This window comes from Lolium rigidum, chromosome 6 (assembly GCF_022539505.1).
Source record: "Lolium rigidum isolate FL_2022 chromosome 6, APGP_CSIRO_Lrig_0.1, whole genome shotgun sequence".
Taxonomy (NCBI): Eukaryota; Viridiplantae; Streptophyta; class Magnoliopsida; order Poales; family Poaceae; genus Lolium; species Lolium rigidum.
The window spans coordinates 17,797,625-17,803,624 of NC_061513.1; positions in this window are offsets into that span (position 1 = coordinate 17,797,625).

Sequence of the window (6,000 nt, forward strand, 5' to 3'; positions counted from 1 at the left end):
CTCCGGCGAATTCACTACGGGTTTGAAAGATTTCCTCGTAGTGGCTAATGCGAACAAGCAGGGGGTTTTGTTATCTGTCCATGTGTTGATCGTAAGAATCGAAGGGTTACTCTTCGTCAAGGGAAGTTCACCTGCACCTCATTCGGCATGGTTTCATGCCAAGCTATAATTGTTGGACCAAGCATGGAGAAAGAGGGGTTATAATGGAAGAAGATGAAGAAGGGGATGACATCGATGAGAGCTATCTTGATCATTTCGGTGATACTTTCATGGATGATGCTCGAAGGTGGGGAAGGTGAAGGGGAAGGTGATCAAGAAGAGGCACGTGATGAGCCCGTTGATGATCTTGGTCGGACCATTGCTGATGCACGGAGTCGCTACGAAACTGAAAAGGAGAGGGAGAATTTGGATCGCATGTTAGAGGATCACAGAAAGGCGCTGTACCCCGGATGCGATGATGGTCTGAAAAAGCTGGGCTGCACACTGGATTTGCTGAAATGGAAGGCACATGCAGGTGTAGCTGACTCGGCATTTGAAAACTTGCTGAAAATGTTGAAGAATATGTTTCCAAAGAATAACGAGTTGCCCGCCAGTACGTACGAAGCAAAGAAGGTTGTCTGCCCTCTAGGTTTAGAGGTTCTGAAGATACATGCATGCATCAACGACTGCATCCTCTACCGCGGTGAATACGAGAATTTGAATGAATGCCCGGTATGCACTGCATTGCGTTATAAGATCGAGGCGATGACCCCGGTGACGATGTTGAGGGCCGAAACCCAGGAAGAAGGTTCCCGCCAAGGTGATGTGGTATGCTCCTATAATACCACGGTTGAAACGTCCGTTCGGGAACAAAGAGCATGCCAAGTTGTTGCGATGGCACAAAGAGGACCGTAAGTCGGACGGGGAGTTGAGACACCCCGCAGATGGAACGCAATGGAGAAAGATCGACAGAGAGTTTAAAGATTTTGCAGCTCGACGCAAGGAACATAAGATTTGGTCTAAGTACGGATGGCATGAATCCTTTTGGCGAGCGAGCTCCAGCCATAGCACCTGGCCCGTGACTCTATGCATCTACAACCTTCCTCCTTGGTTGTGCATGAAGCGGAAGTTCATTATGATGCCGGTGCTCATCCAAGGTCCGAAGCAACCCGGCAACGACATCGATGTGTACCTAAGGCCATTAGTTGATGAACTTTTACAGCTGTGGGGAAGACCTGGTGTCCGTGTGTGGGATGAGCACAAAGAAGAGGAATTTGACCTACGAGCGTTGCTTTTCGTAACCATCAACGATTGGCCTGCTCTTAGTAACCTTTCAGGACAGTCAAATAAGGGATACAATGCATGCACACACTGCTTACATGAGACTGACAGTGTACATTTTCCAAATTGTAAGAAGAACGTGTACCTTGTGCATCGTCGATTTCTTCCGAAAAATCATCCAGTAAAAAAGAAAGGCAAGCATTACAACGGCAAGGCAGATCACCGGCCGAAGCCTGCGGAACGCACTGGTGCTGAGGTATTTGATATGGTCAAGGATTTGAAAGTCATCTTTGGAAAGGGTCCTGGCGGACAATCAATTCCGAAGGGAGCTGACGGGCACGCACCCATGTGGAAGAAGAAATCTATATTCCTGGGAGCTAGAATATTGGAAAGTCCTAGAAGTCCGCTCTGCAATCGACGTGATGCACGTTACGAAGAATATTTGCGTGAACCTCCTAAGCTTCTTGGGCGTGTATGGGAAGACAAATGATACAAAGGAAGCACGGCAGGACCAGCAACGTTTGAAAGACCACGATAACCGGCATCCGGAATGGTTTCAAGGTCGTGCCGGCTATGCTCCGACCAAAGAAGAGAAGGTCATCTTTTTTGAATGCCCGAGCAGTATGAAGGTCCCGTCCGGATTCTCGTCCAATATAAAGGGAATAATAAACATGGCGGAGAAAAAGTTCCAAAACCCGAAGTCTCACGACCGCCACGTGATTATGACGCAATTGCTTCCGATTGCTTTGAGGGGGCTCTCTGCCGGAAAATGTTCGAGTAGCCATTGTGAAGCTATGTGCAATCCTCAATGCAATCTCTCAGAAGGTAATCAATCCGAAGTTCTACCACGGTTACGTAACGATGTGGTCCAATGTCTTGTCAGTTTCGAGTTGGTGTTCCCGCCATCCTTCTTCAACATTATGACGCACCTCCTGGTTCACCTAGTCGAAGAGATTTCTATTCTCGGTCCTGTATTTCTACACAATATGTTCCCCTTCGAGAGGTTCATGGGAATATTAAAGAAATATGTTCGTAACCGTGCTAGGCCAGAAGGAAGCATCGCCAAGGGCTATGGAAATGAGGAGGTAATTGAGTTTTGTGTTGACTTTGTTCCTGACCTTAAGCCGATTGGTCTTCCTCGATCGCGGCACGAGGGGAGACTAAGTGGAAAAGGCACGATCGGAAGGAAATCAACGATATGTATGGACGGCCATTCTCCGATCGAAGCACACCACACAGTTCCGACCAATTCCAACTTGGTGGCTCCGTACTTTGAGAAACACAAGAATATTTTACGCTCGGACAACCCGGGAAGCCTGAATCCTGGATTAGGAAGGCCCACATGGAGACTTTCGGCAGTTGGTTGAGAAAACATTTAATGAGTGACAATGCTGTTGTAGATCAGCTGTACATGTTGGCCAAGACACCATCTTCGACTATAACGACTTTCCAAGGGTACGAGATAAATGAGAATACATTTTACACGATCGCCCAAGATAAAAAGAGCACCAACCAAAACAGTGGTGTCCGCTTTGATGCAGCAACCGAGAATGGGCAAAAGGTCACATATTATGGTTACATAGAGGAGATATGGGAACTTGACTATGGACCCTCCTTCAAGGTCCCTTTGTTCCGGTGCAAATGGTTCAAGCTAACAGGAGGTGGGGTAAAGGGGGACCAGCAATACGGAATGACAATGGTGGATTTCAACAATCTTGGTTACCTTGACGAACCATTCGTCCTAGCGAAAGATGTCACTCAGGTTTTCTATCTGAAGGACATGAGTAGCAAACCGAGGAAACGGAAAGATAAGAAAACGATCAGTACATCATGCGATGATCCAAAGCGCCACAATGTTCTTTCAGGGAAAAGAAACATCGTGGGAGTGGAGGACAAGACAGACATGTCAGAAGATTATAATATGTTTGCTGAAATTCCGCCCTTCAAAGTGAACACCGACCCAAGCATTAAGTTAAATGATGAGGATGCTCCATGGATACGGCACAATCGTAAGCAAGCAGGGACACAAGGGAACAAATGATGTGTAATAATTTATTGTACCAAACTTTGTTTCATGTATCACGTGAATTATATTATCCGTGATGTGTTTTCGTGTCCATTTTCGAATGATTCGATTGATTCGAGATAGCACTGATGATACATGAAATTTGGAGTGATTCAGTCATACTCCTGCCTAGGCGTATAATATGCATACTCGTAGTCTTCATAGCCGCCGGCGTTGTACTGGTAGTCGTCGCCTTCTAGGTTGCCGCCGTCGTCGTCGCCGCTGCTGTCGTCGGCTGTCGTCGGGCGGCGCTCGTGGCTCGAACCGAGGGTAGCGCAAGCGGGGATATCTCCGGCCGTGATGTAGTCCATGACGCTCCGCAGAGTCCGGCCGTACCACCATAGCCGACGGCCGGCCTCGTGGAAGTTCCCGGGAGGCGGACCGTCCTCCTCATACCCGGCGAGCGCCCTCTCACGCCGATTGATGAAGAAGGCGTCCCAAGTATGCTTGGTTATCGGGATGCCGGCGGGGATTCATCCGTCGCTCCGGCGTGAGGTCGAGGTAGTAGTGGTTCGTGATGGCCGCCCGGCGCGCGTGCACCGAGGGACGGGAGGGACCGGCACGCCGCCGGCGCTTAGGCTCCAGCCGGCGGGGACGCGGTAGCCCGGTGGGCAAGGGTAGTTCGAGGCGCAAAGCTCCTCCACCTGCTGGTAGGTTAGAGTGGGTGCGGTGGAAGCCATGAGAGGTTGTAGAGATGTGATAATGCTGGCCAAGCCGGCTACATATATGTAGTGAGAAATGGCGGGAAAAATGGGAGCGGGAAGACAGGAGGCGGGAAGAAAGCGGCGGGAAGAAAGAGGCGGGAAGAAAGTGGCGGGAAGAAAGTGGCGGGAAGAAAGTGGCGGGAAGAAATTGGCGGGAAGAAAGAGGCGGGGAAGAAAGAGGCGGGAAAGAACTGGCGGGAAGAAAGTGGCGGGAAATGAATTAGTTTTATTTTTCTGAGTTTTTTGATATATTATTTGTATTTTTAACATTTTGAATTGAATTAGTTTTGTTTTTCTGAATTTTTTGATATATTATTTGTATTTTATGATTTTGAAATGAATTAGTTTCATTTTTTCTGAATTTTTTGATATATTATTTGTATTTTTAACATTTTGAATTGAATTAGTTTCATTTTTCTGAATTTTTTGATATATTATTTGTATTTTATGATTTTGAAATGAATTAGTTTTATTTTTCTGAATTTATTGATATATTATTTGTATTTTTAACATTTTGAATTGAATTAGTTTCATTTTTCTGAATTTTTTGATATATTATTTGTATTTTATGATTTTGAAATGAATTAGTTTTATTTTCTGAATTTATTGATATATTATTTGTATTTTTAACATTTGGAAAACAAAAAGTAATTTTCAAAACACCTTTAGTCGCGGTTGGCCTCCCCAACCGCGACTAAAGATCTGTGCGCGCGGGAACGAAAAGCCGGCGAAAAAAGCCTTCGGTCGCGGGTCGCCTCCCCAGCCGCGACTAAAGGTTGCCCTTTAGTCGCGGGTCGCCTCCCCAACCGCGACTAAAGGGGGGCCTATAAATGCGGCGCGCGCGAACGGCGCGGCCAGTTCTTCTTCTTCCTCGAACCGTCAGGCGTGGAGATCGACCTCGACGACGCAGACGCCGCCGACGCAGACGCCGCGCCGAGACGCCTCCTCGACGCAGACGCCGCCGCGCCTTCGCCGCCGCCGCCGCCTCCTCAGTCGCCGCCGCGCGCCACCGCCGTACGTAGCCGTCGCCAAACACACGTAACCGCCGCCGCCGCCCGCGCGTGCCGCGCCGCGCGCCGCAGCCGCCGCACACCGCGCGCGCCGCCGCAGAGAGGCGGCCGGGCCACAGTACAGGGCGCCGCGCGCGCCACCGGCCGGCCAGAGATCGGCGCGCCGCCGGCCAGAGAGAGGGGCGCCGCGCGCGCGGCGCACGCCCGGCCAAATTTTTTTTTCTTTTTTTCTTAGTTTTAGTTCTTGTTAATTTCGAAATTAAAATTGAGACTTAAAATTTGAGACTTTAAAAAACTGAAAGAAGACTTAAAATTTAACTTAAAAATTTCAGACTTAAAATTTTAGACTTAAAATTTAAGACTTAAAATTAACTAATTAAATATATAATTGAGACTTAAAATTTTGAGACTTAAAAAACTAAAAGAAGATTTAGAATTTCAGACTTAAAAATTCCAGACTTAAAATTTTAGACTTAAAATTTAAGACTTAAAATTAACTAAATAAATATATAATTGAGACTTAAAATTTTGAGACTTAAAAAACTAAAAGAAGACTTAAAATTTCAGACTTAAAAATTCCAGACTTAAAATTTTAGACTTAAAATTTAAGACTTAAAATTAACTAAATAAATATATAATTGAGACTTAAAATTTTGAGACTTAAAAAACTAAAAGAAGACTTAAAATTTGAGACCTAAAAATTTCAGACTTAAAATTTTAGACTTAAAATTTAAGACTTAAAATTAACTAAATAATTGAGACTTAAAATTTTGAGACTTAAAAAACTAAAAGAAAACTTAAAATTTGAGACTTAAAAATTTCAGACTTAAAATTTTGAGACTTAAGAAGACTTAAAATTTGAGACTTAAAAATTTCAGACTTAAAATTTCAGACTTAAATTTTGAGACTTAAAAAACTAAAAGAAGACTTATAATTTGAGACTTAAAATTTGAGACTTAAA